The sequence below is a fragment of the Loxodonta africana genome, chromosome 3 (assembly GCF_030014295.1).
Source record: "Loxodonta africana isolate mLoxAfr1 chromosome 3, mLoxAfr1.hap2, whole genome shotgun sequence".
NCBI classification, from domain to species: domain Eukaryota; kingdom Metazoa; phylum Chordata; class Mammalia; order Proboscidea; family Elephantidae; genus Loxodonta; species Loxodonta africana.
This window is the reverse complement of record NC_087344.1, coordinates 149,631,510-149,658,755: the sequence shown is the minus strand read 5'-3', so window position 1 is coordinate 149,658,755 and position 27,246 is coordinate 149,631,510.

The following is a 27,246-nucleotide window of genomic DNA, read 5'->3' as shown; positions in this document are numbered from 1 at the left end:
CAGATGCAGAATACAAAACTTGAATATATAGAACCCTTCAAGACATCAGGAAGGAAATGAGGCAATACGCAGAATGAGCCAAGGAACACACAGATAAAGCAACTGAAGAAATTAGAAAGATTATTCAGGAACATAATGAAAAGTTTAATAAGCTGGAAAAAAATCCATAGACAGACAGCAATCAGAAATTCGGAAGACTAACAATAAAATAACAGAATTAGATAACTCAACAGAAAGTCATAGGATCAGAACTGAGCAATTAGAAGCCAGAATTTCTGAACGCGAAGATAAATCACTTGACACTAATATATTTGAAGCAAAATCAGATAAGAGAATTAAAAAAAAAAATGAAGAAACCTTAAGAATCATGTGGGACTCTATCAAGAGAAATAACCTATGAGTGATTGGAGTACCAGAACAGGGAAGGATAAGAGAAAATACAGAGAAAATTGTTGAAGATTTGTTGGCAGAAAACTTCCCTGGAATTGTGAAAGATGAGAAGATATCTATCCAAGATGCTCATCAAACTCCAGATAAGGTAGATCTTAAAAGAAAGTCATCAAGACATATTATAATCAAGCTTGCCAAAACCAAAGATAAAGAGACAAGCATAAGAGCAGCGAGGGATAAAAGAAAAGTCACCTACAAGGGAGAGCCAATAAGAATAAGTTCAGACTACTTGGCAGAAACCATGCAGGCAAGAAGGCAATGGGATGACATATTTAAAAAATTGAAGGAAAAAAATTGCCTGCCAAGGATCATATATCCATCAAAACTGTCTCTTAAATATGAAGGTGAAATTAAGACATTTCCAGATGAACACAAGTTGAGGGAATTGAAGTAAAAACCAAACAAAAACTACAAGAAATACTAAAGTGAGCTCTTTTTTTAGAAAATCAATAATACCAGGTATCGACCGAAGACTAGAACACTGGGCAGAGCAACCAGAAGTCAACCCAGACAGGGAAATCCAAAAAGAAAAACTAAGCAAGATTTAAAAAAAAAAAAGGCCCAACACAGGTTAACGGCGATGTTATTATATAAACGAAGACAACATTAAAATAATAACAAGGGACTAAAACGTAATCATACACCTTCCATATGGAGAGGAAGGCATGGCAGATACAAAGAAATAAAAGTTAGTTATAAATTTAGAGAAATAGGGGTAAATAATAAGGTAACCAAGAAGAAGACAAACTATCCTGCTCATGAAAATAAAATACAAGGGAAAAATACAGACTCAGCAGAAACAAAATCAACAACAACAAATATGAGGAAAGGACAATATATAAAGAAATCTACTCAGCACATAAAATCAAGTGGGAGAAAGAAGCTGTCAACACACAAAAAAAAGACGTCAAAATGATATCACTAAATTCATACCTATCCATAATTACCCTGAATGTAAATGGACTAAATGCACCAGTAAAGAGACAGAAAGTGGCAGAATGGATTAAAAAACAAGATCCATCTATATGCTGCCTACAAGAGACACACCTTAGACTTAGAGACACAAACAAACTAAAACTCAAAGGATGGAAAAAAATATATCAAGCGAACAACAATCAAAAAAGAACAGGAGGAGGCGGGGCCAAGATGGCTGACTAGGTAGAAGCTACCTCGGATCCCTCTTGCAACAAAGACTTGGAAAAAGAAGTGAATCAATCACATACGTGAGGATCTACAAACCCTGACCATCAAACATGGATCTAAACAGTTGACCTGAGTGACAGAGACAGCCAATGCAAGCAGGCTACACACTGACAGGGCTAACAAGAGAAGGAACAACTACAGGGAAGCAGCGACTGTTTTCGAAGCCTGGAGCCAGCGTCCCAGCCAGAAAACCTTGGAGCTGGGCTTTGGACTGGACGAAAGGGAGCTGAGCACGGCATCCTGAGACAGCGGAAACACAGGACGCAGCCCTAGCCCCCAGATGTGACGCCGTGGGAAGCCCAGCCAGTGCACGCAGGCAGCACAGTGAGGTGGCTGACAGGAGGAGAAGTCACCGGGAGGCAGTGACCGGTTTTGGTGCCTGGAGTGCGGCGTCCCAGCCGGGGAACCTTGGCGCTGTCCTTTGGACTGGGAGCGGAGGAACTGACCACAGCTTCTGAGACAGCAAAAGCACAGGTCGCGGGCCTGACCCTCTGGGGCACTCTCGACCCAGCCAATGCACACAGGCTACACATCCCTCGGGAATCTCAGATAAAACAGTCATCACCAAGCAAGATAAGTAACTTTGTCTATATTCCTGGGTGCTACTCTCTCTTATCTATCTGATCCCTCCCCTCTTCTTCCCAGGCAGCTTCATTAACATTGGAATTTCCTGGGCCAGAGAGTGAAGTGCTCTGTGGTTTTTTTTTTTTTTTTTTTTTGTCTTTTCGTAACCCATTCGACTGGTCTGAGAGAAGCAGCTACAAAAAACCCAGGGACCAAAAATCCTTCCCTGACTTCCCGAAATTGGACTAAAAATACAGAACCAGCTCCAGCCAAGCATATGAGATCCAATGTCTTAGGCTTTCATCCCTACAGGGAACAAGGTGGCTATTATAATGCAAAGGCAATTCTGATAGTGATCTGACTGTAATTGTTTTAGCAGATTACTGGAAAGACAAGTTTCCCAGGTCTGATATCTCTACCTCACTGACCCACAATGGGGAACTGAGGGCTGAAGCTCCACCCAAACCACCTAGCCTCCTGCCATAGGGGTCTGAGGATAGTAACACTTACCAATCTGTAGAGGTACATGCATTGGGGGCCTAAGGTACAGATGCAGAGCCCACCCACCAAGGTGCTTTAGGAATAGAGACACACCTACCTCACTGGCACCTGGGGGAAGACTGTCAGCATTCTGCCCCCCCTGGAGTGTGACCCCCTGCTGCTACTAGAATATGGTGCACACAACTATCACTACTACTCCTCTAAGTGAATAGGTGACAGTCTACACCACACACTTGGTGACCCAAAATCAGATTCTACTCAAGAATAGTGAATGCAGTCTTAGGCTTATATATCTGGTAACAGCCCAAACCACCTGGTAATAGGACATAAGTAATTCAAAGGATACAACAATCAAGACAGCTCAATCTAGTAGCCTATCTACGTATATTGAAAGAAAACAAAACAAGATAAGACTCAGTGAGCAAATATAAAAGAAATGATTACAGTATCTTATAGATGGCTTGGAGACAGCAGTCAATATCATGATTACTTCTACAACTCCCCAAATTAAAGAATCAAAATCTTTCCCAAATGAAGATACGATCCTGGAATTGTGAGATGCAGAGTATAAAAAAGTAATTTACAGAATGCTTCAAGACATCAGGGATGATCTCATAAATGAAATAAGGCAATCTACAGAAAAAGCCAAGGAACACTCCAATAAAGCAGCTGAAGAACTCAAAAAGATTATTCGAGAACATAGTGGAAAAATTAATAAGCTTCAAGAATCCATAGAGAGACAGCATTCAGAAATCCAAAAGACTAACAGTAAAATGACAGAATTGGACAACTCAATAGGAAGTCAGAGAAGCAGAATTCAGCAATTGCAATGCAGAGTGGGGAGTAGGAGGATGACCAATATAGTTAAAGAAAAATCAGATAAAAGAATTAAAAAAAATGAAGAAACCCTAAGAATCATGTGGGACTGTATCAAGAATAACTTGCGTGTGATTGGAATTCCAGAACAGGGACAGATAACAGAAAATACAGAGAGAATAGTTGAAGATCTGTTGGCAGAAAACTTCCCTGACATCATGAAAGATGAAAGGATATCTATCCAAGATGCTCATCGAACCCCATTTAAGATTGATCCAAAAAGAAAATCACCAAGACATATTATCATCATACTTGCCAAAACCAAAGATAAAGAGAAAATTTTAAAAGCAGCCAAGGGTAGAAGAAAAGTCTCCTACAAAGGAGAATCAATAAGAATAAGTTCAGACTACTCAGCAGAAACCACGCAGTCAAGAAGGCAATGGGATGACATATATAGAGCACTGAAGGAGAAAAACTGCCAGCCAAGGATCATATATATCCAGCAACACTCTCTCTTAAATATGAAGGTGAAATTAAAACATTTACAGATAAACATAAGCTTAGAGAATTTGCAAAAACCAAACCAAAGCTACAAGGAATACTAAAGGAAATTGTTTGGTCAGAAAATCAATAATATCAGATACCAACACAAAACAAGGTCACAGAACAGAACATCCTGATATCAACTCAAATGCGGAAATCACAAAAACAAATTAAGATTAGTTTTAAGAAGAAAAAAACACCCAAAACAGGGAATCATTGAAGTCAATATGTAAAAGACCACAGTAATCAAAAAGAGAGACTAAATACAGGAGGCATATAACTGCCATTTGGAAAGGAAAACAAGGCGATATAGGAAGATACAAGTTAGGTTTTTAACTAGAAAAATAGGGGTAAATATTAAGGTAACCACAAAGAGGTCTAACAATTCCATAACTCAAACTAAAAACCAAGAAAAACATGACGACTCAGCAAACGTAAATTTGACTGCTATGAAAATGAGGAACACACAATTTACAAAGAAAAATGTCTCAGCACAAAAAAGTAAGTGGAAAACTGAAATTGTCAACCACACACACAAAAGGGCATCAAAATGACAGCACTAAACACATACTCATCTATAATTACACTGAATGTAAATGGACTAAATGCACGAATAAAGAGACAGAGAGCCACAAACTGGATAAAGGAACACGATCAGTCTATATGCTGCCTACAAGAGACATACATTAGACCTAGAGACACAAACAAACTAAAACTCAAAGGATGGAAAAAAATATATCAAGCAAACAACAAGCAAAAAAGAGGAGGAGTAGCAATATTAATTTCTCACAAAACAGACTTTAAAGTTAAATCCACCACAAAGGATAAAGAAGGACACTACATAATGATTAAAGGGACAATTGACCAGGAAGATATAACCATATTAAATATTTATACAGCCAATGACAGGGCTGCAAGATACATAAAACAAACTTTAACAGAACTGAAAAGTGAGATAGACACCTCCACAATTATAGTGGGAGACTTCAACACACCACTTTCGGAGAAGGACAGGACTTCCAGTAAGAAGCTCAATACAGACACGGAAGACCTAATTGCTACAATCAACCAACTTGACCTCATAGACTTATACAGAACACTCCACCCAACTGCTGCAAAGTATACTTTTTTTTCTAGTGCACATGGAACATTCTCTGGAATAGATCACATATTAGGTCATAAAACAAACCTTAGCAGAATCCAAAACATCGAAATATTACAAAGCATCTTCTCAGACCGCAAGGCCATAAAAGTGGAAATCAGTAACAGAAAAATCACAGAAAAGAAATCAAATACTTGGAAACTGAACAATACCCTGCTCAAAAAAGACTGGATTATAGAAGACATTAAGGAGGGAATAAAAAAATTCAAAGAATGCAACAAGAATGAAAACACTTCTTATCAAAACCTCTGGGACACAGGAAAAGCAGTGCTCAGAGGTCAATTTATATCGATAAATGCACACATACATGAAAAAGAAAGAGCCAAAATCAGAGAACTGTCCCTGCAACTTGAACAAATAGAAAGCAAGCAACAAAAGAATCCATCAGGCACCAGAAGAAAACAAATAATAAAAATTAGAGCTGAACTAAATGAATTAGAGAACAGAAAAACAATTGAAAGAATTAACAAAGCCAAAAGCTGGTTATTTGAAAAAATTAACCAAATTGATAAACCATTCGCCAGACTGACTAAAGAAATACAGAAAAGGAAACAAACCGAATAAGAAACGAGATGGGCCATATCACAAAAGACCCAACTGAACTTAAAAGAATCCTATCAGATTATTACGAAAAATTGTACTCTAACAAATTTACAAACCTAGAAAAAATGGATGAATTCCTAGAAAAACACTACCTACCTAAACTAACACAATCAGAAGTAGAACAACTAAATAGACCCATAACAAAAAAAGAGATTGAAAAGGTAATCAAAAAACTCCACCCACCCCCCCCAAAAAAAAAGCCCTGGCCCGGACGGCTTCACTGCAGAGTTCTACCAATCTTTCAGAGAAGATTTAATACCAATACTACTAAAGGTATTTCAAAGCATAGAAAATGATGGAATACTACCTAACTCATTCGATGAAGCCACCATCTCCCTGATACCAAAACCAGGTAAAGACACCACAAAAAAAGAAAATTACAGACCTATATCCCTCATGAACATAGATGCAAAAATCCTCAACAAAATGCTAGCCAAGAGAATTCAACAACATATCAAAAAAATAATCCAACATGAACAGGTGGGATTTATACCAGGTATGCAAGGTTGGTTTAATATTAAAAAAACCATTAATGTAATCCACCATATAAATGAAACAAAAGACTAAAACCACATGATCTTATCAATTGATGCAGAAAAGGCATTCGACGAAGTCCAACACCGATTCATGATAAAAACTCTCACCAAAATAGGAATTGAAGGAAAATTCCTCAACATAATAAAGGGCATCTATACAAAGCCAACAGCCAACATCATTCTAAATGGAGAGAGCCTGAAAGCCTTGAGAACGGGAACCAGACAAGGATGCCCTTTATCACCGCTCCTATTCAACATTGTGCTGGAGGACCTACCCAGAGCAATTAGGTTAGACAAAGAAAAAAGGGCATTCGTATTGGAAAGGAAGAAGTAAAATTATCTCTATTTGCAGATGACATGATCTTATACACAGAAAACCCTAAGGTATCCTCCAGAAAACTACTGAAACTAATAGAATAGTTCGGCAGAGTCTAACATTACAAGATAAACATACAAAAATCACTTGGATTCCGCTACACCAAAAAAAGAACATCGAAGAGGAAATAACCAAATCAATACCATTCACAGTAACCCCCAAGAAGATAAAATACTTAGGAATAAATCTTACCAAAGATGTAAAAGACCTACACAAAGAAAACTACAAAGTACTAGTGCAAGAAACTAAAAGGGACCTACATAAGTGGAAAAACAGACCTTGCTCATGGATAGGAAGGCTTAACATAGTAAAAATGTCTATTCTACCAAAAGTCATCTATACATACAATGCACTTCCGATCCAAATTCCAATGACATTTTTTAATGTGATGGAGAAACAAATCACCAACTTCATATGGAAGGGAAAGAAGCCCCAGATAAGGAACGCATTACTGAAAAAGAAGAAGAAAGTGGAAGGCCTCAATCTACCTGATTTTAGAACATATTATACAGCCACAGTAGTCAAAACAGCCTGGTACTGGTACAACAACAGGCACATAGACCAATGGAACAGAATTGAGAACCCAGATATAAAACCATCCACATATGAGCAGCTGATATTTGACAAAGGCCCAGTGTCAGTTAATTGGGGAAAAGACAGTCTTTTTAACAAATGGTGCTGGCATAACTGGATATCCATTTGCAAAAAAATGAAACAGGACCCATACCTCACACCATGCACAAAAACTAACTCCAAGTGGATCAAAGACCTAAACATAAAGACTAAAACGATAAAGATCATGGAAGAAAAAATAGGGACAACCCTAGGAGCCCTGATACAAGGCATAAACAGAATACAAAACATTACCAAAAATGACGAAGAGAAACCAGATAACTGGGAGCTCCTAAAAATCAAACACCTATGCTCATCTAAAGACTTCACCAAAAGAGTAAAAAGACCACCTACAGATTGGGAAAAAATTTACAGTTATTCCATCTCCAACTAGCTCCTAATCTCTAAAATCTATATGATTCTGTCAAAACTCAACCACAAAAAGACAAACAACCCAATCAAGAAGTGGGCAAAGGATATGAACACACACTTCACTAAAGAAGATATTCAGGCAGCTAACAGATACATGAGAAAATGCTCTCGATCATTAGCCATTAGAGAAATGCAAATTAAAACCAGGATGAGATTCCATCTCACTCCAACAAGGCTGACATTAATCCAAAAAACACAAAATAATAAATGTTGGAGAGACTGCGGAGAGATTGAAACTCTTATACACTGCTGGTGGGAATGTCAGATGGTACAACCACTTTGGAAATCTATCTGGCGTTTTCTTAAAAAGTTAGAAAGAGAACTACCATACAACCCAGAAATCCCACTCCTTGGAATACACCCTAGAGAAATAAGAGCCTATGCACAAACAGATATACGCACACCCATGTTTATTGCAGCGCTGTTTACAATAGCAAAAAGCTGGATGCAAACAAGGTGTCCATCAATGGATGAACGGTTAAATAAATTATGGTATATTCACACAATGGAATACTACTCATTGATAAAGAACAGTGAGGAATCTGGGAAACATTTCATAACATAGAGGAACCTGGAAGGCATTATGCTGAGTGAAATTAGTCAGATGCAAAAGGACAATATTGTATAAGACCACTATTATAAGATCTTGAGAAATAGTATAAACTGAGAAGAACACATACTTTTGTGGTTACAAGGAGGGGAGGGAGGGAGGGAGGGTGGGAGAGGGTTATTTACTGATTAGTTAGTACATAAGAACAACTTTAAGTGAAGGGAAGGACAATACTCAATACAGGAAAGGTCAGCTCAACTGGACTTGACCAAAAGCAAAGAAGTTTCTGGGACAAAATGAATGCTTCGAAGATCAGCGGAGCAAGGGCGGGGGATTGGGGACTATGGCTTAAGGGACTTCTAAGTCAATCGGCAAAATAAATTCTATTATGAAAACATTCTGCATCCCACTTTGAAGTGTGGCGTCTGGGGTCTTAAATGCTAACAAGCGGCCATCTAAGATGCATCGATTGGTCTCAACCCACCTGGATCAAAGGAGAATGAAGAACAGCAAGGTCACATGATAACTATGAGCCCAAGAGACAGAAAGGGCTACATGAACTAGAGATTTACATCATCCTGAGACCAGAAGAACTAGATGGTGCCTGGCCACAACCAATGACTGCCCTGACAGGGAGCACAACAGAGAACCTCTGAGGGAGCAGGAGAACAGTAGGATGCAGACCCCAAATCCTCATAAAAAGACCAGACTTAATGGTCTGAGACTAGAAGAATCCCAGTGGTCATGGTCCCCATACCTGTTAGCCCAGGACACGAACCATTCCCAAAGACAACTGATCAGACATGCAAGGGACTGGAAAATGCGTTGGAGAGAGTTGCTAATGAAGAGTGAGCTACATGTATCAGGTGGACACCTGAGACTGTGTTGGCATCTCCTGTCTGCAGGGGAGATGGGAGGGTAGAGAGGGTTAGAAACCGACACGGTCACGAAAGGAGAGACTGGAAGGAGGGAGTGGGCTGACACATAAGGGGGAGAGTAAATGGGAGTATGTAGTAAGGTGTATATAAGCTTATAGGTGACAGACTGACTTGATTTGTAAACTTTCACTTAAAGCACAATAAAAATTATTTAAAACAAAAAGAACAGGAGTGGCAATATTAATTTCTGACAAAATAGACTTTAAAGTTAAATCCGTCAGAAAGGATAAGGAAGGACACTATATAATGATTAAAGGGACAATACACCAAGAAGATATAACCATATTAAATATTTATGCACCCCATGATAGGGTTGCAAGATACATAAAACAAAATCTATCAGCACTGAAAAGTGAGATAGACAGCTCCACAATAATAGTAGGAGATTTCAACACACCACTTTCGGAGAAGGACAGGACATCCAGAAAGAAGCTCAATAAAGACACGAAAGATCGAAATGCCACAATCAACCAACTGGACCTCGTAGACATATACAGAACACTCCGCCCAACAGCAACCAACTATACTTTCTTTTCTAGTGCACATGGAACATTCTCTAGAATAGACCAAATATTAAGTCATAAAGCAAGCCTTAGCAGAATCCAAAACATTGAAATATTACAAAGCATCTTCTCTGACCATAAGGCCATAAGTGGAAATCAATAACAGGAAAAGCAGGGAAAAGAAATCAAACACTTGGAAACTGAACAATACCCTGCTCAAAAAAGACTGGATTATACAAGACATTATGGTTGGAATAAAGAAATACATAGAATCCAATGAGAATGGAAACACTTTCTCTCAGAACCTTTAGGACACAGCAAAAGCGGTGCTCAGAGGCCAATTTACATCAATAAATGCACACATCCAAAAAGTAGAAAGGGCCAAAATCAAAGAACTATCCCTACAACTTGAACAAATAGAAAGAGAGCAACAAAAGAAACCCACAGGCACCAGAAGAAAACAAATAATAAAAATTAGAACTGAACTAAATGAAATAGAAACCAGAAAAACAATTGAAAGAATAACAAGACCAAAACCTGGTTTTTTGAAAAACTCAACAAAATTGAAAAACTACTGGCCAAACTGACAAAAGAAAAACAGGAGAGGAAGCAAATAACCTGAATAAGAAACGAGATGGGTGATATCACAACAGACCCAACTGAAATTAAAAGAATCATATCAGATTACTATGAAAAACTATACTCAAACAAATTTGAAAACCTAGAAGAAATGGATGAATTCCTAGAAATACACTACCTACCTAAACCAACACAAACAGAGGTACAACAGCTAAATCGACCTATAACAAAAGAAGAGATTGAAAATGTAATCAAAAAACTCCCAAGACAAAAAAAGCCCTTGTCCAGATGGCTTCACTGCACAGTGCTACCAATCTTTCAGAGAAGAGTTAACACCACTACTACTGAAGGTATTTCAGAGCATAGGAAAGGATGCATTACTACCAAACTCATTCTATGAAGTCACTATATCGCTGATACCAAAACCAGGTAAAGACACCACAAGAAAAGAAAAGTATACACCTATATCCCTCATGAATGTAGATGCAAAAATCCTCAACAAAATTCTAGCCAATAGAATTCAACAACATATCAAAAAAATAATTCACCATGAGCAAGTGGGATTCATACTAGGTATGCAGGGATGGTTCAACACTAGAAAAACAATTAATGTAACCCACCACATAAATAAAACAAAAGGCAAGAATCACACGATTTTATCAATTGATGCAGAAAAGACAACTGACCAAGTTCAACATTTATTCATGATAAAAACTCTCAGCAAAACAGGAATAGAAGGAAAATTTCTCAACATAATAAAGGGCATTTATACAAAGCCAACAGCCAACATCACCCTAAATGGAGAGAATCTGAAAACATTCCCACTGAGATTGGGAACCAGACAAGGATGTTCTTTATCACCACTCTTATTCAACATTGTGCTGGAAGTCCTAGCCAGGGCAATTAGGCTGGATAAAGAAATAAAGGGCATCCAGATTGGCAAGGAAGAAGTAAAAGTATCTCTATTTGCAGACGACATGATCTTATACACAGAAAACCCTAAGGAATCCTCCAGAAAACTACTGAAACTAATAGAAGAGTTCAGCAGAGTATTGGGATACAAGATAAACATCCAAAAATCAGTTGGATTCCTCTACACCAACAAAAAGAACATCGAAGAGGAAATCACCAAATCAATGCCATTTACAGTAGCCCCCAAGAAGATAAAATACTTAGGAATAAATCTTACCAGAGATGTAAAAGACTTATACAAAGAAAACTACAGTACACTTCTGCAAGAAACCAAAAGAGACTTATGTAAGTGAGAGAACATACTCTGCTCTTGGATAGGAAGACTTAACACTATAAAAATATCTATTCTATTAAAAGAGGTCTATACATTTAATGGAATTCCGATCCAAATCCCAAGGACATTCTTTAACGAGATGGAGAAACAAATCGCCAAATACATATGGAAGGGGAAGAGGCCCTGAATAAATAAGGGATTACTGAAAAAGAAGAACGAAGTGGGAGGCCTTACTTTACCTGATTTTAGAACCGCCGCAATAGTCAAAACAGGCTGGTACTGCTACAACAACAGATACATGGACCAATGGAACAGAATTGAGAATCCAGACATAAATCCATCTACATATGAGCAGTTGATACTTGAAAAAGGCCCCAAAACAGTTAAATGGGGAAAAGTCAGTCTTTTTAACAAATGGTGCTGGCATAACTGGATATCCATCTGCAAAAAAATGAAACAAGACCCATACCTCACTCCATGCACAAAAACTAACTCAAAATGGATCAATGACCTAAATATAAAATCTAAAACAATAAAGATTATGGAAGAAAAAATAGGGACAACGTTAGGAGCCCTAATACATGGCATAAACAGTATAGAAAACATTATAAAGAACGTAGAAGAAAAACTAGATAACTGGGAGCTCCTAAAAAACCAAACACTTATGCTCATCCAAAGACTTCAGCAAAAGAGTAAAAAGACTACCTACAGACTGGGAAAAGTTTTTAGCTATGACATTTCTGATCAGCGCTTGATCTATAAAATCTACATGATACTGCAAAAACTCAACTGCAAAAAGACAAATAACCCAATTAAAAAATGGCAAAAGGTATGAACAGACACTTCACTAAAGAAGACATTCAGGCAGCTAACACATACATGAGGAAATGTTCACAATCATTAGCCATTAGAGAAATGCTGACCAAAACTACAATGAGATTTCATCTCACTCCAACAAGGCTGGCATTAATCAAAAAAACACAAAATAATAAATGTTGGAGAGGCTGTGGAGCGATTGGAACACGTCTACACTGCTGGTGAGAATGTCAAATGGTACAACCACTTTGGAAATCGATTTGGCATTTCCTTAAAAAGTTAGTAATATGTATATGTACACCCATGTTTATTGCAGCACTGTTTACAGCAGCAAAAAGATGGAAGCAACCAAGGTGCCCATCAACGGATGAATGGATAGATAAATTATGGTATATTCACACAATGGAATACTACGCATCGATAAAGAACAGTGAGGAATCTGTGAAACATTTCATAACATGGAGGAACCTGGAAGGCATTATGCTGAGTGAAATTAGTCAGTTGCAAAAGCACAAATATTGTATAAGACCACTATTATAAGAACTTGAGAAATAGTTTAAACTGAGAAGGAAACATTCTTTTGTGGTTAGGAGAGGGAGGAGGGAGGGAGGGTGGGAGAGGGGCATTCACTAATTAGATAGTAGATAAGAACTACTTTAGGTGAAGGGAAAGACAGCACACAACACAGGGAAGGTCAGCACAAGTGGACTAAACCAAAAGCAAAGAAGTTTCCTGAATAAACTGAATGCTTCGAAGGCCAGTGTAGCAGGGGCAGGGGTCTGGGGACCATGGTTTCAGGGGACATCTAAGTCAATTGGCATAACATAATCTATTAACAAAACATTCTGCATCCCACTTTGAAGACTGGCGTCTGGACTCTTAAACGCTAGCAAGCAGCCATCTAAAATGCATCAATTGGTCTCAACCCACCTGGATCAAAGGAGAATGAAGAACACCAAAGACACAAGGTGATTACGAGCCCAAGAGACAGAAAGGGCCACATGAACCAGAGACTACATCATCCTGAGACCAGAAGAACTATATGGTGCCCAGCTACAACCTATGACTGCCCTGACAGGGAACACAACAGAGAACCCCTGAGGGAGCAGGAGAGCAGATCCCAAATTCTCATAAGACCAATCTTAATGGTTTGACTGAGACTGGAAGGACCCCAGTGGTCATGGCCCCCAGACCTTCTGTTGCCCCAGGAAAGGAACCATTCCCAAAGCCAGCTCTTCAGACTTGCATTGGACTGGACAGTAGGTTGGAGAGGGATGCTGGTGAGGAGTGAGGTTCTTGGATCAGGTGGACACTTGAGATTATGTTGGCATCTCCTGCCTGGAGGGGAGATGAGAGGGTGGAGGGGTTAGAAGCTGTCAAAAAGGACACGAAATGAGAGAGTAGAGGAAGAGAGCAGGCTGTCTCATTAAAAAAAAAAATTCATTAGGGGGAGAGTAATTGGCAGTGTGTAGCAAGGTATATATGGGTTTTTGTGTGACAGACTGACTTGATTTGTAAACGTTCACTTAAACCACAATGTATTTTAAAAATATAATTAAATACATGGATGCTGATATAGCAGATCATTCTGGAAAGAGATGAAAAAAATTCACGTGAATATTTTCTGTGTGACTATATTATCATTCTGATAAACAGGTAAATTTAAATTTTTCTGCTTTTGTTTATCAATTGTAGTGTTTTCTTTTTCTTCTCTTCTTTGAAAATGGAAAACATCACATGGTTTAAAAATCAAAACTGTATAAAAAAGATAATACTTAGCAAAGTCTCACTATCATGTCTATAGCTTAAACCACGTTCCCTAGATGAAAACGTTTTTATTACCTTCTGGCTTATCCTTCCTGAAAAATAAGCAAGTATTAATAATAAGTACGTACACGTCTAACCTCTCCTTTCTTAAAGAAAAGGTAGATTACTGTATACATTTTTGCACTTCTTGCTTTGCTTTTTTCACATAAACAATTTATCCTAGCAATAACCCAGCAGCAGTCCATAGAGACCCTCACGTTTTGGCCACATAGAACTCCATTATGTGTATGCATGACCAGATCGTTCTTTAATGTCTTATATGCAGTCTAACCATTTTGAAATCATTAGCCCAAGAGATCCAGCTCACTTTTCAAAGGCAAAAACTAGCCTTAGGAAGAAGAATGCAATTTTGACTGCCAAAGGAATGCATGATAATAATCTCTTTGTAAGGTATTGAAACTATGTGTACAATTTAAATACAAAGTTAACATCTATTACACACATATTTAGTGTTGTGGTGTTTTGTGTACATAAATGAAATAATGAGACAATACTGTAAGGCAATTTGAATACACCTGCCCTGTGACACAGCAATGGGTGCCCCTGGATGTCTTGATATATTTATATGTAGGAAAAGCCCAAATCAAGTCCCACTTCTCTAACACCAAATATTTATTTATCAAACCAAACTATCAATTCAATTCTCTTCCACTTTTGTTCTGACACCAGGCGCACATGCAGCATCTTCCACTGACCCTAACTAACCATCTGGAGCTACAGCAGGCCTCACAAGTAAAGGGCCCAGACACCAGCTGCACCCTTGGGAGTCCTTCTGACCCACTCACTTCTGACCAGCTGGCTTCATACTCAGAAGTTCCCTCTACCCCTTCAGGATACCAGCCCTAAGCTCGGAGGTGTTCATTCCCCTCACTTCTGACCTACTGGCTCTCACTACCACCTTGAGTTTGATAATTCACTGCAATGAGTCACAGAACTCACAGAAAGTCCTATACTTACAATCACAGTTTTATAGCAAAAAGGTTCCAAATGAGGAGACACATTTGGAACCTTTTTGCTATAAAACTGTAATTGTAAGTATAGGACTGGTAAGGTTCTGAACATGCAGAATCCTTGTCTCCAAAAGAGCTACACTACCCTTCCATGTGCATAGATGTCTCTCACCAGCCAGGAAGCCCATGGAGCTTCTGCATCCACAGCCTTTTTCTGAGCCTCACTACTTGACTGAATGAATTTTTCCCCAGCCTCTGCACCCCTCACCCCAGGTTGGCTGATATCAGGAGGTCCTCTTTCTAGCCTTGCCAGCCCCCGCTTGAGTCACCTTGTTAGCATAAACCCTCAAGTGTGGTCTGGAGGCCTATAGAAAACAAAAGCACCTCAATCACTCAGCAAATTCCAAATATTTAGAGTTATGTCAAGGAGCACTGGAGAAACAGTGGGTAAGTTCCGGGCTTCTAACCAAAGGCTTGATGGTTTGAACCCACCAGCCACTCCGAGGAAGAAAGATGTAGCAATGGGTGTCTGTAAAGATTTCCATCCTTGGAAGCCCTACTGGGCTGTTCTACCCTGTCCTATAGAGTTACTAGGAGTCAGAATCAACCTGACAGGAAGGTGTTTAGTTTTTTGTTTGTTTGTTTGCTTGTCTTTGGCTTAGAGTTATCTTGGAGAAACCAGGGACAAAGAGTACTTTCTTTGGATGAAGTAAAATCTTTACCGCACTTCAAAAACAAATAAAAAACCGTGAAGTTTCTCGGTCATGATACATTGGGAAATTGGAATGTAATGGACGTGGCCAAGCTCTCAGAAAACAGACTGTGGCTGTATAAGTGTCAGAGCCCTGTCTTATACCCTCAACAGCACGTGGTCAATTTTGAGTCACAGCAGATGAGGTTAGTCTGGTTTCTCTGAGTGTAGAAATGTTAAACAAGGTTAATTGTTTTTTCTTGTACATCTAACAAATACGTTTGTTGTAAGAAAAACTCACCAAAACAAAAATGTATAAAGAAGAAAATGAGAGTTCTCCTGCCTGCGGAACCTACTCCCCAGATAAAACACTGCTGAGACACCTTTCTGTATTACACATAGGATTTTGTGGTGACTTTGGAGTGTAATAGGTGCTGTTTGGACAAGGCACCACCACCCCCCCAAACACCCAAGTCCTACCCTGACAATCATCTACTCTCCCTGGGCAATGAGAAATGGGTGGAGGCAAAGAAAAGGAAAATAACACTGTTGTTTGCAGAAATTTCACCTTGGGGCAGGAAACTCTGGTAAATGAGGCAGAGTATAGGATTTATGACAGAGGTTTAAAGAGCTGTGCCATCGCCTGAAACCCAAAGTGGAGTTTACCTCAATTTCCTGAGATGCGAATGAAATAATAGAAGTCAATAAAAAGAGAGATGCAGAGAGAAAGCAAAATGGATGTCAAGGATCCTCAAGTCGCCTCTGATAGAGGACTCCCTTGAGATGAGTCCTGGAAACTATGGACGCTAAAGGAGAATTTACACAGCTCTTTTTTTTTTTTTTTTTTTTTATTGAGATACTCATGCACTGTCCCTAAGAGTCGTCAAGAGATTTGTTCTTTCTTTCTTTTTTTTTTTTTTTTTAATTGAAATGATCATAGGTTTGAGTCAGAATCCACTCCCTTGGGGCTGTGGATTTGGGGATTCCTACCGCCATTTTTTTTTTTTTTTTTTACTGCCATACTATTGCAAACACTTGAGGTGGTTTCTTGGTGTAATGGTGAGCACTCTGGACTCTGAATCCAGCGATACGAGTTCAAGTTTCGGTGGAACCTTAGTGTTTCCTTTAAATGAAGGATCAAAAAAAAAACCTCTTTAAATTGGGAATTGAACTCGTTACTCCCCTTTCCGTGTCCCGCCTCTGATCCTCTTTTTGGAGCTAGAAAGTTTTCGGACCCAGAGGGAAGAAGGGCGAGCTGCTCCAGATCCGAGCTCCCTTTCTGCTCCCCGTGGGCTTTTCTGCCTCGCGGCCCGGTCTCCTTTTCAACTAGTCTCCTTCTCAGGAACTGAGGTCCCAGAAACCCTCAGAAAATAGCTGAGGAAGGAGGAGAGACTGGAAACAACAGAGAAGAGAATTGGAAAGAAAAAGGGAGGAAGTAGGGAACGGGACGCAGAGGATCTGGGAGTTCACAGCAGCGGTTTCAGTTGCTGGGTGTGGACCACCAATGCTCCTCACTCAGGAGTGCCCCCATCGCTTCCTGTCCCACCGGAGAACCCGGTTCCACCGATAAACCTCAAAGCTGCTTACCTGGCATTTGTTCTTGCAAAATTTCCCTTCACTGTGTGGACTCCTGAAGTGGATTAAGTAGGTTGGCAAGTGAGTGGAAGCCAAGTGAAGAGCCTTGTGGGCTCACTTGCTGTTGACTAGCAGGTGGTGCACCCACCTACCCATATGCACAGTTTTTTTCCCCTTGCAAGCTGTCTGCAGGGCCTGGAGTGGAAAACTGGAATATCAAGCATAACAATATTTCTTTAGCAATAAGGAGCGGTAGAGCCAGATGATGGGTTATATGGGTTATTGTTTTGTAAATGTGATAATTATGGCAGTTTGGGAAATTCAGGTAATTCAGGATGTTGAACTAGTCTGGGATACTGATTGACTCTCTAAAAGAGTCAGTCCTGGAGGAATTATAGGATTAAGAGGGAAACATTACTTCCAGGAAGTATGAAGAATTGTAAACCTTTTGAGAGACTGCAAAGGAGCCCAGGTGGTGCAACGGTTAAGCACTCGGCAGCTTAACTGCTCAGCTGGCTGTTTGAACCTATCCAGAGGCTCGACAGGAGAAAGATCTGGTGATCTGCTCCCTTAAAGATTGAAGGAAAACTAAACCCGTTCCCGATGACTTCCTTCTGACTCAGCAAACCCTTATAGGACAGGGTAGGACTACCCCATAGGGTTTCCAAGACCACATCTTACTTGCGCAGAGGGCTGGAGGGTTCCAACCGCTGACTTCTTGGTTAAAAGCCAAACACTTATCTACTGCACCAGCAGGGCTCCTTCCATATAGATCATAAGCTAGGAAACCCTATGGGCAGGTCTACTCTGTCTCATGGGGTTGCCATGATTCGAGATCGACTTCACGGCACCCCACAACTACAACAACAAAGAGACTATGGGCTATTTCGAGCCATTGTGTGAAAAGTCAGGTGCAGATGTAGCAGACATAGGACAAGATGGAGAAAAGCATTTGAAGTCCTGTGCTTACATCTCAGTCCAATGGCCTCTTGCTCCTTCAAGAAAGAATCAGGTGCACTGAAACCACCAGTGTGGTAGCTCTGATATGATATCTGGGAACTGCTGAAGAAAAGAGTTGATCAAAACAGTGTGGACAAACCACATGCCCCCAGGTATGCCTTTTCCAGAGTCTCCCCCAAACCTCCAGAGCCAAGCATTGCCATGGCCTCCTCCCAGTGCTGCTTAACCATGAGCGATAAAAACCACATCCTGACGTGCAGATTTACCTGGTGGAGTGTTAAAAAAACAGGAGTGAGAAAAGCGATATTCTTGTAGATGTTGCTCTCCATGTACGGCTCATTGTTGTCTGTAATTTTACCAAAAGCAGCACAGCATCAGGAAGGAAGGTCTCAGGCCCCTCTGCACAGCTCACCTCATCTTGAGAATTTCCTCTGCCACAAGCCTCCCTCTTCTTTGGGCACCAGAGACCTCCCCCACAGGGTATCTGCCCAGCCCATAGCTTCTCTCTTTTCAGGAAATTTCATTTCTTGTTCTCCACTCCATAGTGAGACGTGGTCCAGTGGTCAGTTCAAGTTCTAGGTTTAAATCAATGACCAAAGGACACTTTAGATTCCAGGCATTCGCTAAGAGAAAGGATAAAAGTAACAAAGGTTTGGATTTCAAGTATACAAAACTGTAGAGACCCACCCACCTCCCTTGTCATTTCAAAGACCGGGTCTGGCCAAGGGATTGCTGCTCCGCATGCCCAGTACTAACCCCTACAGGATCACCGCACGTCCCAGTTCAGATGGACCCAAAGTGCCAGTTCAGATGACTCCTTAATGTCTTCTGCTCCAGAAATAACTCCGGGTGTATAGTTCTCATTTTCCTTCCTTTCCCGCTCCTGAGCGGGACGGCGTGGTCTGGGAATCGAACGTGGGTCTCCCTCGTGGGAGGGGAGAATTCTACCACTGAACCACCAACGCCTCGGCAGGTGTTGTTTATCTACTCATGGTCCTATGGTTATTCAGAAAACGACTCCCACAGGAGTTGGAAAAAGCAGTTCTAAAACGGGTTTAAACAGTGTTCTCTTTGGAAGAAACAGCTAACACACATAAAAGATGCCCAGAACGCAGGGTTTAAGGCAACACTGTAAAGTTATTGCATTCAAATAATATGATTCGACTTAAAAGAGACTAACTCGGAAATTGGCTCTTCCCAAGTGCATAATACCCGTTGCCCCCGAATCGATTCCCACTCATACCAGAGCAACCCTTTAGGACAGAGTAGGGCTACCCCTTAGGGTTCTCAAGGAGCACCTGGTGGATTCAAATTGCGGAATTGGTTACCAGCCAGGCTTTTAACCAGGGCGTCACCAGGGCTCCAGGTGGGCCATACGCCTTGTCTTAGTTTCTTAGGGCTTCTGTAATAGGAATATCACAAGGAGAAGGCCTTCACGGGCAGCAATTTATTTTCTCATATTTTCAGAGGCTAGAAGTCCGAATTTAGGACCCCGGCTCTGGGAGAAGGCTCTCTTTGTCAACTCTGGGAAAAAATGCTTGTCTCTCTCAGCTTCTCTTCCTTGGTTTCTTGATAATCTCTGAGTGGCATCAGTCTTTCTCCATTGTGCTACCTTGCTTTGAGGCCTAATCTGCTCTTTTTATATCTCAAAACTGATTGGCATAAGACGCACCCTATCGGGATTTTGCCTCATTAACATAACAAAGAAAACTCTATTCCCAATTGGAATTACAAACAGAAGCATAGGGGTTAGACTTTACACCATGTAGCTTTCGGGGACACAATTCAATCCATAACAAACCTCAGTACAAAAACATCAGAAATCATTGAGTCTCTTGTCTCTGGTCCAAAATTCGCATGAACCTAAGGAATCCGAATTTATTTACTGGCTGATGCAACCTCTTTACCCCCTGATTGTTTGGTGCCTCCCATGGCTTTCCTTCCAAGCTTGAGATGGGTTCCAGTTCTTTCCCAGACAGGCATTCAGTACCCAGTGGTGGTTCAGGAGGCTGGATGTTTGGGGATGTGTCTGAGGTACTCCAGGAGGTCTAGGTGATTCTTGAGCTTCTCTTCTCTGATGCCCCTTTTGAGTCCCTGGAAAAGACCAAAGATTGAAAGGTCCTGTTTTTAGGAACTGTTTTAACGGACACGGGAAATACAGGGCGGAGAGGAGTGTGCTGTCACGTTGTAGGGAGAGCAACTAGGGTCATATAACCATGTGTGTATAAGTTTTTGTAGGAGAAACTGACTTGAATTGTAAACTTTCCCTTAAAGCACAATAAGAAAAAAAAAGTCCTGTTTTTAAAGAACTGTGTTACAAAGACCTGAAAAACAGCAAGTAAGTGAGAATTCACTCCAAGATTTCTCCCCTTAACCACTCCTCTTTAGTCACACAAGGATGTCATTTCAGGGGAAAACAAGGCTATTGGAAGTGCTGTGATCTATGCAGGCAACTTGAATTTGGAACACTGGTGGTTCAGTGGCAGCACATGTGCACCCAATTTTGATTCCTGGCCAATGCGTGGCTCCTATTCTTTCCACTACAGTTCATTTACTGCATCTGGGTACAACTGCACAAGTTTTTATTGTGCATACCAGACCAGAACAGCAACTCTTTTTCTACTTCCACTGGACTCTTTATTTCATATGCAAAGCTAGTCTCCGCTGACATAAAGCAGCTTCAGTGAAGAAGTTGTGGAGAACCTGGCAGTGATATTGGAATAAAAGATAGTCAAGAGTTTGCCTACACAATAGTTTGGTAGCCTGGGGAAAAAGGGTGTGACCCTGAAGGAATTAGTGCTTGGCCTGAAGTGCAATAACCACCCCTGCAGCGTGTCTTACAAGCTGGGAAGTAAGTTCTGCTGTGTTACAGTGGCATGAGACATTTAGAAATAATATTCTTGTTACATTTGCCTATTCTTCTGGCAGATACAGGGAGCCCAGGCAAAGTGCCATAACTTCACTGTTGATCTGTGATTCGCATGCTGGGCCTCGGACTGGCCACTGTGCTCACCACACAGTGGGGAATCAAGGAATTGTACCTGCAGGAAGGAGAGTAGCTCCAAGGTGGTACAGATACCTAGTCGTGATAAAGATGTTAGAGACCAAGGCCTTAGGGTCCCGGGAAGGGTGAGGATTGTGGGTAATAATCCAAACAGAGCTGGCAGGAAGTAGTCAGTAGGACCCTTAGGCCAGAGCCTGGATGAATCAAGAGCCCATGATCTTCAAGGACACCAGCTTCCTGTGCTCAGCCACTCTCAGCAGCATCGTTTGATGCCAGAGAGCAGTGGGGCACCCAAGGAGGAGCGAAGCAAAGCTGACCAAAGCGCTGGCAGCTGCAGTGGCCCTGATCTAGACAGAAATAAGAATGTACAGAGACAAAGCGGAAGAGAAGGGTGGGCAGAAGCAGTGAGACTCTGCCTGGTCAATACACCACATACCATAAGTGCATTTATTAAAATGGTCAGCTTATGTTTGCAGGTAGAAACGTAAATCAGGCTTTTGACTGGACTATATATAAATATTGACTTTAACCAAATATAAATATTGACTTTAAGAAAGGTGTTTATTAGTTACTGTGGAGTCGATTATGACTCGTGGCGACCCCATGTGTGCAGAGTAGAACTGCTCCACAGGGTTTTCAAGGCTGTGACCTTTGGGAAGCAGATCACCTGTCTTCTGAGGCACCTCTAGCTGTGTTCAAACTGCCTAGTTGAACACTTAGCTCTTTGCGCCAACCAGGGACTCCTTTAAAAAAAAATGATGGGGGTAGATCAAAGGGACACAGGAGGCAATTGAAAGAGCTCCCAATGTGCCAACTAAAATAATAGCAACAATATAAACTCAGTAGTATTAGATTAACCCAGAGTATAAAATATATATTCACAAGTTCATATTAATAGAAACAAATGATTAAATAAGTAAATATAAATGCCCCCCATTGTCATATGAATAGACTAATGTGCCTTCCAGAAGAATCCCAAATAATTTAGGGGCTCTGGGCTCAGAGAGGTGTGGCACAAAACCCACTACTTAAATGTGGCTACTCACAGTGACTTTCTTCCAAAGGAACAGTCTGGAAAGGGGGGGGGAGTGGGGGGGAAGAGCACCTTTACAACAAAGACCTTAGGCATGCTGTCTCAACCAGGTGACCAAGATTAACATCAACAGTGGTAAGTCATGTGGATTTGATATGATGGAACAGCATTTTACCTCACCAAACCCACACACCCAGTCTCGTCATGAGGAAATCAGATAAATCCCAACTGAGGGACATTCTTCAAAATACCTGACCAGTACTCCTCAGAGTTGTCTAGCCATCACACACAAGGAAAGTTTGAGGAATTGTCACAGTTAAGAGAAGCTTAAGGACACATGACAACTAAATGTAATGATGTATTCTGGAAGAGAAAAAAAGATACCAAGCAAAAGCTAAGGATGCCTGAATAAAATATGTACTTCAGTTCATAATAATGTGTCCATATTGGTTCATTAATTGTGTCAAATGTACCATCTAAGATATTAATAGTAGGGGAAACTGGCTGTGAAATATATGTGAATTTTCAGTGCTATCGTCTCAACTTTTCTTCACATATAAATGTATTCTAGGATAAAATATTTATTTAAAAAGTAAACAAAAACAAAGTTAAGCCAATTGAAAGTGAAGAGGCTCTCTTCACAAAAGAAGATTTTTTAATACCCAAAAGGCATAAGAAAAGACCTTCAACATCATTACTCATAATAGAAGCAAAAATTTAAGTCACCATGGTGTACCATCATACCCCCATCAGAATGGGTAAAAGGTAAAAAGACAGTGAACACCAGGTGCTGACAAGAATGTGGATTAACGGCATCTCTTGTTGCTGTTGAAGCTGTAAAACAGCAGAACCATTCTGGAAAACTCCAAAATCCAGCGATTCCACTAATAGGTACATACGCAAAAGAAATGAATGCACAGATCTGCAAAAAGACTCTCGTACAGGAATTTTCATAGCAGCTTTATTCCCAATAGCCAAAACTAGAAATGACCCAACTGTTTATCAACTGTCTTTTATTCACACTTTGAAATTGCACTCATCAATAACAGCAAAATAATACACATACAGGCATGCAGCAACATGGATATATCTCATAAACATTAGGTTGCATGAAAAAAAAGACAACCATAAAAAATTTGAGTTATTTATGTAAATTTCAAGAGTAGCCAAAACTAATCTATGGAGATAGAAAACAGAATGGTGATTGCCTAAGCGGGAGTAAGGTAGTGATTGACTGGAAAAGTGTTCAAAGGATCTTTGTGGGTTGATGGAAACTTTCTGTAACTTGATCTAGGTGATGGTTATATTTGTCAGAATTCATCAGACTGTGTACATAAGGTTTGTGCATTTTCCTCTATGCAAATTACACTTCATAACTTACTGTTAGCATAAAAAATGGAGGCCTTTGATGGCCTCAAGTTTAGATTTTCTTGGAATTATTAGATTTTATTGTAAAAAAATTCCTGTTGGAGTGGGAATTCTTATTTCATCGCATTTCTCTTTTAGTCTATAAGGTCCCCACTGATATTTGAAATAACCAAAAAAAAAAAAGAAAAAAGAAAAAAAGGCGTTATGAACACACATTTCATTAGGGGAAGCTATGGACAGCCTTTACTTTTGGGGATAGTTTGTGCACGTGCTCAGACATTGGGCAAGTCCGGAGTTTCCAGATGACCACGACTCAGGTGTGTGCAATGTAAGGCTTACTTCTCCTCTCCTGACAGCCACGTGCTAGAGAGCCAGCAGTATGAGGAACTTGCTGGCCTCAGGTAAAGTGCGCATCCAGTACAGAGACAAAAAGCAAAAGCAAAAGATAGGCCAGGCTCAGCCATGGTAGACACCAGGCAGTGCCATGACTCAGATTCAAACCGAGTAGCTGAGGCGACAAGGCAGAGTACTAACGACTACGCGATCACCGCGTGCCACATGCTCCTGGCAGCCTCTATGCTTCCTTTAATATTTTTGACGTAAAAACATTCACAGTATGTTCCTAATTTGTTCTTGGACAGGTACAGGTCCTAGTGCTTTTCTGCCTTTCATGTCTTCTCTCTGTTTCTCCCGCCCCATCGTGCTACATGATAAAAATAATTTTCTCTGTGGTCTCTGGCTGGAGGAGAGTGCTTATTGTCTAAAAGTTTTCTGTCTTGCTAAGCTGCCCTTTTCCTACTCTTAGATAGGACAGGATTTTGTTGGAACTTTTTTTGTATTCCAGTTTGCCAGCTTCATCAGTTCCAAGTCAGGGCGGATATGTGATATCCCGCTTCATTCCTGGTACTAGTGATTTGTATCTCCTCTCTTTTATTTGTCAAGTTTATGGATCTTTTTAGAAAACCGACTTTTCCATTAGTTTTCTCTGTTGTTTTTTCACTTTTTAATGTCAGTGGTTTCTGCTCTTATCTTTATTTCCTGTTGTGTTTGCATTGAGTTAATCTTACTCTTCTTGTTTCTTGAGGTGATAGCTTAAAGATATTGATTTGAGACTCTTTTCTAGTATAAGCATTTAGTGCCATAAATTTCCCCCCCAGCACTGCTTTACCTGCTCCCCACGAATTTTGATATGTTGCATTTTTATTCAGTACACGTACACCAAGTACTGGAATGGCTAGGTCATAGGGCAGGTGCAAGTTTCGCTTCATCAGAAGGTGCTAAACAGTTTTCTAGAACGGAATTCTAACCGGCAATAACTTACTTCGTATCTTGTCAGGGCTTTGTGTTCTCTGTCTTTTCAATGTTGCCTGTGCTAGTGGGTGTGTAATGCTGTCTCACTGAGGTTTTTTGATTGTTTCATTCTAGGTGAGATTTTTATTTTATGTTGTTGTTGTTGTTGAGCATATACACAGCAAAACAGGTGTAGGAGCCCTGGTGGTGCAGTGATTAAGCATTCAGCTGCTAACCAAAGAGTTGGCAGTTTGAATTCACCAGCCACCCCTTGGAAACCCTATGGGGCAGTTGTACTCTGTCCTAGAGGGTTCCTATGTGTCCAAATTGACTCAATGGCAACAGTTGTTTTGTTTTTAGTATATGCAGGTTTTCATACATATACATGTAAGTGTATGCATCCGTATATATACATATATGCAACAGAGCACACAGGTGGCACAAACACGGATGCTTATTAAATGCCTTGTGAGACTGGTTTATGGGGCCTGAAGGCTTAGGACCATACAGTCTTGCGGGACAACTCACTCAATGGGCATAATATAGTACGTTAAGTTTAGGTTCTGCATTCTAATTTGGTGAGCAGAGTCTAGGGTTTAAAAGCTTGTGAACAGCCATCTGAGATACCACTGTTGGTCTCTATGCACTTGGAGCAAAAGAGAATGAAGGATACCAAAACTCACAGAAGAAATTAGTCCATAGGACAAATAGGTTATGTAAACTATGACCTCATGTACCCTGAGACCAGAAGTACTAGATGGTACCTAGCTACCACTACGGACTGTTCTGATCAGGAGCACAATTGATGGATTCTGATAGAATGGAAGGAAAATGTGGAACACAACTCAAGTTCTTAAAAACTCCACACTTACTAGACTCCCCATGATTATCGCCAGGAGATACTCTTAAACCTTGAACCAAAACTATTCCATGATGTCATCATCTAGCTAAATAATACACTGGCTCATAAAATAAAAGATATTGAAACAGGCTGCTCAACCATATTGAAAGCCCCAATCAACACCACTTCCCCCTTCTCTTTGTCTTGCTAACCACAAGCTTCTTTTGAGCAGGAAGTCTCAGCAGGTAGTGTGGCTCTGTCCACTGACTGGCCCTAGTTACACCTTGAAGCCTACACAGCATGCACAGATTGAAATCACATCCTTCAACTGACCCCCCCAGCCCACCCCCAAATATAGGCATGGGAGGGCTAAAGGCAGAAAATTCCCGGTACCAAACCCAACCCCCTATGACACTGGAAACAAAAATCTCCCCAGCCCCTTTGGCAGCAAGCACGTGGCCTTATGGTCACCAGACCCCATGAGCTCCTTGTGTAAGCAGACAATAAACTTGCCATTTTTTGTTCCACTTGCAATCAGTGCCCATCTTATTTCAATCTGCTAATAAGACAGGACGAGAACCTGAGTGGCTTTCGGTTACGCCACTGTTACAAAAAAGGTACAGGATTTTTTTTTACATAGTTAAATTTCCAAACACACCCCCAACCACCATTACAAAAGAAAGTTTTTTTTTTTTTTTTTTTTAAATCACATTTTACAGATCTTAAACTTGTCTTCAGCATTTAGTTGGAAGGGCTCACCATCTTCAAAAAACAACTCCCCTGCTAAACTCATTAGTTAAAAATTCTATCCAGGAAGCAAGAAGGCCTTTGCTAGTCCCAGGCAATCCTTTTCCCACTCTCCCTAGGCAGTTAGGGCTGAGCAGCAGGGTGAGGTTCAGGAGAGAAGCACAAGGGTTAAATTCCCTCAGTACAACATGGCAGCTGAAGCTTGATGGGAGAGCAGAACTGGTGAGACTTGAGGGAAGGGTCCAGGCCCTGTATTCAGTCAGAGTCACTGCTGGGAGAGGAGGAGGAGGAGGAAGAGGAATGCTTGCCATGCTTGTGGTGTTTGTGCATCTTTTTATGAGCTTTCTTCGTTTTCTTCTGCATCTTCTTGTCTTTCACTATTCCTGGTCCTACCATGCCAGGAGCCAAGGGATTCATTGGAGGCACTCCAGGGGCAGGTGGTGGGTATGGAGGAGGGCAGGGGCCAGGAGGTAGGTAGGGTCCTGGGGGTTGGCATCCTGGATACCCTGGTTGCGGCACAGGTCGAGGGG